At 41.1% G+C, this 10,869-nt stretch overlaps 1 protein-coding gene across 7 annotated transcripts in view; it reads left to right on the top strand.

Annotated features, from left to right (window-relative positions):
• Positions 1 to 4,066: 4,066 nt before the first annotated feature.
• The window catches only part of IMMP2L (inner mitochondrial membrane peptidase subunit 2), an 881,848-nt gene continuing 875,045 nt past the window's right edge, over positions 4,067 to 10,869 (top strand). For 3 of the 7 annotated variants that reach the window (XM_042970147.1, XM_042970156.1, XM_042970165.1), the window contains exons 1-2: positions 4,144 to 4,307; positions 4,642 to 4,714. The gene's annotated coding sequence lies outside the window, so the exon portion shown is untranslated. The other 4 variants (XM_042970161.1, XM_042970185.1, XM_042970177.1 and 1 more) reach the window with 4 other exon arrangements.

The raw sequence follows: 10,869 nt of genomic DNA, 5'->3' as shown, positions 1-10,869 counted from the left end.
ACAATGCCTGGAGTCCCATTTGTAGCAATACTTAGATTATTAGATGGAGGTAGTGACACCCTGATCTCCGTTTTAAAGTATGCCATTGATCTTTCATGAATGGTTTCAGCCATTGATGGTTACTGACTGAATCATTTATTTCACAAAGGATTGCTAAATTTCGACTTTCCAATTCTATTTTTTCTTTCACATTTATTATCAAAAAAAACCAAAAAAACAAAAAACCCTTCCCCTGAACAGCTATTTGATTTTATGAAATACAGCTCAGCAGGAAAGGCAAGGTGAGTAATAATACTTTTCCTTTCTTTTCTTTTCGGTAGAATAAGGAGATAGTGCCCTAGTTGCTTGCAAAAGTGTGCAATCAGTTGTTCTGTTTTTGTTGTCGTTGTTGTTGTTGTTGTTCTTGTGTTTGGCTTCTCATCTTTGGAGTATCATTAAGTGCTTATTGATTTTTATATATGCAATATGTTTAAAACAATTACATTCATTATTTTTGTCGGTGCTCAAATTGTCCATTTTTGGCCAAAGAGATTCTGTAGTTTTGGTGTCTGTGACCTTTTGACACCCTTATTTGTTGTAAATGAATTCATTGTCTTCGTGGCACAAGATATTCCACACTTATCATCTAGATATCCTGCCCCAGACCTGAAATTAGACATTCCTCTGGGTTTCTTTTTCTTTAGTTTCTTTTAGTTGGAAATTATAATCTAAAAACCCCAAATGAGTGAATTACATTATTTTATTTGTACTAAAAATGAAAGCTTATCTACCTAAAATTTTATTTTAAGGCAGTAGTTTTAGAACCTGGTATTTATTTAGGTAATAAGTAAAACTGTAATTGCTTGTTTTATTTTTATTTTAATCTCACTTTAAAATTATTTATATAAAAGGAAATGCACACTTTTCATTATAAGTATACCTAAAATTGAATTAGTAACTGTACAACAATGTTTCACTTTTCCAGGTGGCATAATTTATATTCAAAATTTCCCAGAAAGTTTGAAATGACAGATATAAATGGAATCTCAAATGTTTTCATATGTATTCAAATAAGAATATCAATTTTGTCAGAGTTGGTATAGTAAAAGCTTTGAAAACACTTTTAGAAATGTGATGGTTTGATATAAGCTGTCAAATTTGAGTTTTAGCTTGGAATAAGTGAAGGGCTATAATTTCAAGTGTTAACAGAGTCTGGTGTGGGAAATGCATGATATTGAAATAAATAAATGCAATAATGCTATTTGGCATCAACTCAAAGTGAGATCAGAGGACACTTGGGATTACTGAGACCCTTTTTAGAGGCTTGCAAGGTCTTCCCTTTTTCAGCTATGATTGAGCAAGTGCTGCTTTTCTTCATACTATCTTAGCTGTAACAACGTATCACAACAGACTGAATGCAGAAGCAGATATGGAAATTCACTTGTTTCTCTTAACACTGATGGTAAAGAGATTTGCAAAAAATGTAAAATCCATTTTTTCTAAGTTTTAAAAAATGGAGTCATTATTTTAAAAATGCTCATTATAGTAACATGTGGTGAGTTTATTATTTAAAAAATGAATTAAGCCAATATCTAAAAATTTTCTGTCTTAATTTTTAATACAGTATATATAGACATATATATCCCATACAAACAAAAGCTCTTTAAAGTTCTTGTTAAGAATGTAAAGAGATCATGAGACCAGAAAGTTTGAAAACCTCTTTGATATCTCACACTATTTGCTTACTAATTGTAAGTCTGTATGAGTATAAATTGATTCGAATATAAATATATTCATAGAATTTGTAAATTTAATTATTTTGGGTTAACCTTACTTAGATACTTCCTTGAATATTAGACATGTCTAACCATAACTTAATTTTGTACCTTAGTTAGGAATGCATGTATGGTTTATTTTCTCTCTGATGACACTAATGCCACATGGAGGCTTGTTCTAATATAAGAAGACAAATCATTATATTTCAACCACACACATAAAGCCAAATATTCAGTTTAGAATTTAATTGATGGATTTAAAGAAAATGGGGTGTTCGTTTTTAATAGACTACTTTTTGTGTAGTTTCACAGAAAAATTAAGCAGGAGGTATAAAGAGTTCTAATATCTCCCCTGACCCCACATTTACACAGCTTTCTCAACTATCAATATTCCAGCAATAAAGTGATACATTTGTTACAACTGATGAACCTACATTGACACATTATTGTTACCTGGAGTGATGGTTTCCATGTGTCACCCAGATAGTATCATAGAGAGTATTTTCACTGACCTAAAAATCCTCTGTGCTCTGCCTATTCCTCCCCTGCCCTCTTGCCCCTCAACCCTTGGCAACCACAGATCTTTTTATTGTCTCCATAGTTTTACCTTTTCCATAATGGCCTATAGTTGGCATCATATGCTATACTACACAGCCTTTCCAGATGACCTCAGGTTCTTAAGCACATTTGATGAATCTTAGTGACAAAGTCTGGTCATACTTAGCAACACTTTTTGTATGTTAATTAATTTGCATTATAATAAAAAATCACACATTCCTGTCTCCATTGTTTATTCATTTACATTCCAATTCAGACTGTCAGCTCTTAATGGCCAAGAACTCCCTCTATTTAATTTGATTAATCATCCAAATTGATTTTTAATTATTAGTGCTGCTAACCTAAACAATAAAACAGTTACATTGTCAGAAAAATGGTTTATTCAGGAATAGCAGAGAATTGCAATTTGGGATATGCAAGCTATAGCAAAAAACACAGGCTAATGCAACAAACAAAGGAGAGGATTGTTATTTTATGATGAAGGAGGAGTCAGAAGGGTTGTTTTGAATGTAAGTCCACTGGAGAAAAGCAAGAGTTCAGGATGATAATGGTTTCTTATTGGCTGGGTTGCAAAGGTAGCCTATTTGTGGTAGGAAATGCAGTGTACAACTTTCTCTGTTAAGGACTGTAGTTGATGATTCTTTCCTGTGGAGGATTGCTCTGTTGGCGTCTGTAACTGACGTGGTGTGGGTGGTACAGCTGTAGCCTCCCAACTCCACTTTAGTGAGGTTTCCCTTTATTGATTTTCACAATGCCAATAGGACCCAGTCCAATTTATAAATAGGTTCTCACTGCTATTTGATAAAGGTGGGACTCCCATGCAGTTAAGTGCTCATGGAATTAAATACTTAAGCATTGGCAGAGAAAAGCTTGCCCTACAGTAATTATTTCAGTGATGAATGAGAAAAACTACAGAGTTGGCACATACCCTCTTTGCAGGAAAGCAATGTTATTCTCAGGAGACTCCAGGAGTTTTAGTTATCAGTGGTTTGAGTCTCTGAGTAGGTTGTTAAACCTTTAGAATTAATTTTAAGCAAGAGTCCCAGAGCATCTGGTACTAACATTTATATTAAATGATTTGAAAATGCACAGAGTAGTTTGTCAGCATTCGGAAGAATGAAAAATACAACAGTAATAAGGCATATAATTGGGGGAGGGATAAAAGAGAGAATAAGCGTTTTATGTCTGTTTGGTAGATCTAGGTTCCACTTTGTGGGTTGTCATAACCCTGTAAGTTGAAGACAAACGCTTAGGAATGAAATTCCAGCTTTCCCAAAGTAAACCACCTGTTTTGGATTATTCCTTTTGGCTTGCCTAGAAATAGTTTCCCTGTGTGCACTTTAGTAGAAGAAACGCAATAACGGGAGTCCAGAGGGGGAGCACTCAAAAGGCTCTTTGCCACTGTAGCTGTGCACTCCAAGCCGCTGCTGGGGTCTCCGTTTCCTGACCTATATAAAAGGGGGGGTGCTGAAGACACAGTTTCATAGAGTTTCAGCTCTCTGTCGTCCTCTCTGCCATTAGTACGGTGCAGAACTTCGAGTAAGTGCTCAGTTATTGCTTGCTGAATGAGTGTTATTTTTTAATCCGTTGCAAATCCATACCGGGATTTGGGCCTAACCCAGCCTGGCGCTGCCGGGGGGGGGGGGGGGGGGCGGTGGGAGGGGGAGGAGGCGGCACCGGTTTTCCGCGGGGGGCGGAGCTTCGCGCAGCTCCCGCGCGCTGGGGGATGGGGGCGGAGCTTGCCGCCGGTGGGGGGCGGGGCCAGCGCGGGGACTTCCCCTGGGCTGAGCTGCGCAGCGGGTGCGGAGGGCGGGAGCGCGGTGGCGGTTCGGGGGGTTCTGTGAGGCTGGCGGGGGTGGGCGGGCGCGCAGCCGCCGACCCCTGGTGGTCCCCCGGGCTTGGGCCCTTTCCGGAGGAGTCGGCTGCAGGCGGGGAGGGAATTGCTGGGAGGCTGAGAGCTGCTCGGCCGCGAGTCCTGTGGGGTCGCGAGCATGTGTACGTGCGCGTGTTTATCTAAGGCCCCGCGCGGCGGCCGGCACAGTCGCCTACCCTTTCGGCTAACTATGGTGGCTCCTCGGCGCCTAACGACGGCGACACGTAGCCGGGAGGCGGCTAGGTCCTCCCCGCCAAGTGGGCACCCCTAGATCGCGCCCGCTCCTTGTCACCCCCGCCCCCCAGAGGGGACAACTCCGGCTCCAAGCCCTGGCCGTGAGGGAGCGCTGTGGGGACGCGCTGCCCTGCGCCTTGAAGTGTTGGGCAGGTGGTGGGAGTTCCTGAGGCTTCAACATCAGGATTTTAAAGCACCTGTCTCTGTCATTTTTACTTTTAGGGTTTTGGCCAAATTGGGCGAGGGCACAAAATAACCACTTACCCCTTCTCACCGAGGAAGAACGGGAGAAAGGGTAAGTAAGGAATGATCAGGGGTGGAAGGAGCTAGGACTCTGTAAGAAAGAGCAAGGGAGACAAAAATCGAGAGCCACAACTGCCCCTGGGGGATGTGGGGGCCAAATTCTACCGTTATCATCAGGAAACCGAGGCCCACCTTCAAGGCTCACAGACTCCAAGCCCGAAAGTTTTCTCAGGCCTAGAGCCTGTAGAGCTGGCTGGGAACTTGACAGCTTGGCATAGATCCCTTTTAGCTACTTGACCCGACAGCTTTCTGTCGTTATCCCGTCTTTGGAACGTTGGTCTTGCAGTTGTCTGCCTCCCCACCATGGCGCTCTCTAAGCTACCTTTGATTAATCCCCCAGACTGTAGTCATTAAACAATCATGGCCCTGCTTGATTACTCACAGGGACCCACCCACAGATTTTTTTTTTTTTTTTAAGAGACTTCTGTAAAAATTCTTTAGAACGCCAAAGGGTAAAAATAACAATATCATAACTGTTGAAATTCTTTTGGGATCTTCTCTCAAGCTCATAGAGGAAGGTTTTGTTTTTGTTTTTGATTTTCGATTTTTGGGTGGGGGTGAAATTACCAGGCAGGGCCATTTTTCCTTGACTTTGATACCCCTTCACAAATACTCTTTTCCCTTCTGAAAAGTGGCCAAACACACACTGAAACCCTCGGAGGTTTGCTGTGATTTTCAGTGTGGTGTCTTACACTGGTTCTTTTGTGCAAATCTTCCATCACTTGCCATCCTTCTACCTTCTTACTGGAATGAAACACAGCTCCTCTCAGAACATTGGGAATGCCTTATGCATCCTATGTGTCCCATGTAAACAAGTGTTTTCAGTTAGTTAAAATTCAGGTTAGCCCCAAGCAAGAATGTAGCAAACCATTCTGGATACTTACACAGGAGAGCCAGAATTGCTTTCTGTGGCAACTTGGCCCTGGCTGCCTGTACCCTTAACCTGCCTTCTTACTTGTCTGTGTATATGGCTCAGATAGCCATATACATAATGTACGAAAAACTAGAAAATAGTTGTTTATGGATGGGTTCATTCATTAGCGCAGTAGATATTTATTTATTATCTTTTCCTACCAAACGACCGAGCACTGATGTATAAGTTGGATGGTAAGAATGATGAGCCTGTGTTGGAGATGGCCATTTGGGGCAGGCCTTTCATCAGTTTTCTGTGGATTTTCAGAATAGTTAAGTGTTACTGTAAAGACCTTCCCTATACTATTGAGCTTAGTCTATACAGTGTTGCGGGTGGACAGTGCTATTTTTCTGCCTTCTAGCACGTTCAGTGGTAAACTTTCAAGGATTACTGACGTGGTGATTTGTGTCCTTTTTTAGAATAGTGTTGTTACTGGACAGAGAATCAGTTCTGAACTCAGGTTAGGCTGCTGACTGCTTGAAAATCAATACTTGAGAGACAGGTGATGGTGGCAAAGGAAAGATTGCTTTATTGAGGAAGCCGGCAACCTGGGAGGATGGTGGACTAATGTCTCAAAGACCATCTTCCCAGTCCAGGTGCAGCTGGAGAGTTTTTAAGGGGAAGGCGTGAAGAATGGGGAGAGGGGGCATTCTCCTGATTGCCACATTCAGGAGAAGCTGGCGCCCAGGCGGTTAGTTGTGTGTCGACATGACCCTGAAGAGGCTCGTTGTCATCGGTGGCAGCTGTTTTTTAATGTGATTAGGTGTTATCTTCTGGGAAAGTTTGGTTCTTCACTCCTCAAGGCCAGCGGTTTGCAAATCTCCAGGAAAGTAGGTTAGTTTGGCTACAGACCAATGGACTTAGATCAGCAAGCACAAAGGGCATAAGCTTGAGGCAAGTTAACCCTTAAGACTGGTTGGAGTGCTGTTACAGTGTTATAGTCATTTTCCAGTGTAGTAAGTGTATTGTACCAGTATAAAAATTACATGAGGATAATGGTTTGAATTGTTGCATAAAGATAATGTAAGATGAGAAAATATGGAGAGTGTTATGGGGGATTCACTTAAGAAAGTAAGTACTAGGCTGGTCACCTGTATGAGTTTCTGGTATATTTAACCTCATTTTTTATTGAAGATGACTTTTTCTGGTTACATAAGTTTAAAAATGAATCTTGCAGGGATATGAAAGATGGAAAGCAAGTCTCTTAAGAGCCTACTCTTAGATGAACCTTCTCAACAATTTGTGTCTATTTCTTCAACTATTTGTTTCATGATTATATGTTACTATTTGGCCTTCTACCTCTATGTTCTTGTCTGTGTACCAGGCCAATCCTCCTGCAGAAGTGGCATGGCTTTTAGATTCTTTTAGACATTGGCTTGAGTCCTGGCTCTTATCTCATAAGCTCTGCGACTTTGGACCAGTTAAAACTTTGCTCCCTAACGTCTCACCTGTCAAAACAGAACAATGAGTATATTTAAAAATGTGTAAAAAAACAGCGTCTGGCATATAGATACTAACTGTTAACTTCCCTCCTTTTTTATCTGGTCACTCATCACATTCTTCATGATCTTTGCTATTGAAGTAAGGTATCTCGTATTTCACTTTCCTGAAGGTGGATGTTTGCATTTTCACAGTCACGACTTGTTATATCTGATCCTAGAGTTTCTGGGACAAGGACTGACCCCTGACGTGGCTTGAATTCCCCCTATGAAATCATTCCACAGCTATGCCTATAGAGTGTCAGCTTGAAAAATGAAGGGAAAGGGTTTCTATAAATGTGTTTATAAAGCTCTGACACTGTTCCTAACGTGGGAAAGACATACCACCGCATTTAGCTGAGTGCTTAAATTTAGGATTTCTATTTCAGAAATGTCTTTGGTTTATAAGAATTACAATAAAAATACTGATGCTACATGTCCAAACTGTCATGATTTTGCCAAGTTGTGGGTTTAATATACAGTTAAGCTGTGTATTTAGTGTATCTAATACAGCTCTGGAAGCCAAGAAAGACAAGTCCACAGACATCAGATTTTACACCAGACATCTGGCTTCACTTTGCTAAGGAGTACATTTTGTCAGTAGATTAGAGGCCTATCAGCTCTAGTTGGTGACATTGTATCATCAGCTCTGGTCTGTAGGGTTTAGTGTGATGTTTTATTCAAATGACAGCACACGCTAAATGGGCACCTGGTCAGAAAAGCACACTTCCCACAGGTGTCTTCTGGTGTCGTTGCTCTTACAAGTTAACGAGGTAAAATAGTTTCTATCCTTGGTGATTTTTTTGTGGAAAAACATATTCTTGTATTCCAGAAATTCATTTCCAAGTCCATTTTTGTTTGCAGTGTTGAACGGTGTACTTACAGAAATCGAATAACAAATAGGCTTTAGATTTCCAGATCAGGACCCCAAAAAGCTATTTTAACTCATTATATGCCCATTATGTATCAGTGGTACTACAGACTCTAGCCAACATTTATAATAGGGTTTTGGAGAATAATATATTTTGAGTTCCAGCCTAGAATAGCGGAACCACATCCCTCATTTTGAGGCAGTCAGGAATATAGAAATACTCTAGATGCTATTACTTCTGGGTTTTCAAGTAGGCTCTGTGATTGCTTAGCTGTGATCTTGGATACAAATTCTTTATCTGTAAAATGGAATAATTGCTCATGATTATTGTGAGATTTAGTGAGCATTTGTAAAGTAGCACAATATCTGGTTCAAAATTAGCCATCAGTAAATAGTAGTTTCATTTCTTCCCTCTCGGTCTTGGCCACAAGAACAAAGGTTATCAGCCCCCTAACCCCCCCACCTTAGATCTCAGAATAATCCACTGGCAGGATTTGTGGCTCCAGCAGAGAGACATTACCCCTGGAATCTGGAATTTAGTAGTGGGGGCTGAGAAAAGGCTATGGAGAATAACAAAAGGGAGGAGTGGTGAACTCACAGAGGAAGGTGCCAATTTTTGCTCAGTCCATGGATTTAGGTTGATGAATTACTTGACTCGTAGAAAGAACCACCTCTATCTCTGGCCTTTCTGTTGATCTTTTGTCAGCTGCTCCGTTGGAGATTCTTACCTCCTTATTGATGCTTAGTCCAATGATAGTTTCTTTCTTTCTTTCTTTCTTTCTTTCTTTCTTTCTTTCTTTCATTACCTCGCTATTACCTGAATAATCATGTATTTCTATTTTTTTTTTTTTTTAATGGGTGGGACTTAATAATAGATGTCTGTACTTCCTAAAGATCTGGTCTTTTTCTTTGGTTTAAAAATTTAAAATTTTTCTTTTTCTTTTTTTTTTTTAATGTTTATTTATTTTTGAAAGAGAGACAAAGTGTGAGCAGGGGAGGGGCAGAGAAACAGGCTGGCTCTAGGCTCTGCATTGTCAACACAGAGCCCGATGCAGGGCTTGAATCCACGAACCATAAGATCATGACCTGAGCTGAAGTCAGATGCTTAACCAATTGAGCCACCCAGGAACCCCCGATCTGGACTTTTTCTATACTTGAAATCCAGTTGATCTTCTTGTCCTGTCATTAACCACTTTTTTTTTTTTTTTTTTTTTTTTTTAACTCTATGCTATTGTGCATTGAACTAGTGCTGAGGCTATAAAGATGAAGTCACTGTCCTTGGTCAAGGATCTTATAGTTTAGTAGGACAGTAGACATCTTGGCCAACAGTTCAAATATTGTGTACTATTTGCCATAACAGAGGTATAAGTGCAAAGGAAGGCTAGCAGGAGCTCTTGATCCCTGATGGAAATGTCACGGGAAGATTTTAGCAGTGGTTGTGTTTTGAACTGAACCTTGAAAGCGGAGTAGAAGTGGGCAGGTTGACAAGCAGGAGAGAGCATTTCCACGTGGGGCTCATAGCCTGAATAGTTGTATGGCATTACGAGGGCATGTTGTGTTCATGGAACTATATATAGGTCAGTTACATTAGGGCAAAGTCAGGAGTGAAAGGAGATGAAACTGGATAGCTAGGTCAGGGCATACTTTCTATGCCACGTGCGGCATTGTGAGCGACATGAAAGGTCACCTTGAAAGCAAAGTGCCGGGTCGATTGGGGGTGGAGTGAGGTGCTGGGTGGGGATGTGGCAAGACTGGAGACCTGAGCAGACAGTGTATTAGTATGGATAATGGCCACTCGAGAGCTGGGACAAGGCTGGAAGTAGTGGGGAAACTTAGAAGTAAACTTAGAAGTTTAGGAAAAATATTTAGAAGGAGTGGAAATTGGTTCATCTTCATGACTGTTTGAATGTAACAGAAAGGGGAGAGTGAGGGTGCTGGAGTAGCTGCCAGATTTCTGACTGGTGAGAGGGTAGGGAGAAGAGGAAGCAGCTCTGGGCTGGGGGCAGCTGTTGAGTTCAGGCTGGGACAAGTGATTAAGGAGCTTGCTGGACATGTCCTTGGCGAGTTGGGACTGTCTAGGAGGCCATTGGATATACGGTCCTGGAGTGTCACAAGAGATGAGGAGGCTGCATGCAGAGGCAGATTTCTGAGTGCTTACTATGTGGAGAGTAGTTGAAGGCATGGGTAAGGACAGAAGTGCTTAGAGGAACTGCATAGAAAGAGAAAAGGGCTCAAGGTAAGTTTTGGAGAATACTGAATTTTTGGGTACACACCAAGACAGAAGGGGAGTGGCCAGAGAAGCTGGGGGAAAAGAGAAAGCAAAACTTTTCAGGCCAACTTGCAGAGTTTCAAGAAGTAGAACCCAATTAAAACTGTAATGCTATGAATCATCAAGCATGATGAGGATTGTAAAGTAGAATCAATGGCTCCGTTGGTTTGGTGGGGGCAGAAAGTACACCGCGTGGGCAAAAGGAGTGAATAGGAGAGGAGGAAGTGAAGAGAGAGTAAGTATGCCTGGGCCCTTTCTCAGAGATTCTGACTTCACTGGTCTGCAGTCCAGAATTTTCAAAGCTCTAATATGTGTCCAAAGATGAAACTCACTGTGGCAGGCTTCTTTTTTTGAGGGGAGAGACAGCATGTATGTATATTGAGAGGAAGGGGCCCCACAGACAGGGAAGTGTTGAAAATATAATTGCCTGTAATCACGGTTCTTTGTTATGCTTTCTAGTGAATGAAAATCAGGTTGTCGCTGTCTTTGCCTAATCTTCCCTTTAAAACAAATAAACAAACAAACAAAAAATGCATACCTGACCCCCACTCTTGAATATCCTATTTACCCTTTTTTTTTCCTTGTCCAAAGTTCCACTGATAACTTGCTTTCACTG

Source organism: Panthera tigris, chromosome A2, assembly GCF_018350195.1.
Source record: "Panthera tigris isolate Pti1 chromosome A2, P.tigris_Pti1_mat1.1, whole genome shotgun sequence".
Lineage (NCBI taxonomy): Eukaryota > Metazoa > Chordata > Mammalia > Carnivora > Felidae > Panthera > Panthera tigris.
Note: the sequence above shows the minus strand (reverse complement) of the source record. Positions and strands in the feature narration are given on the sequence as shown.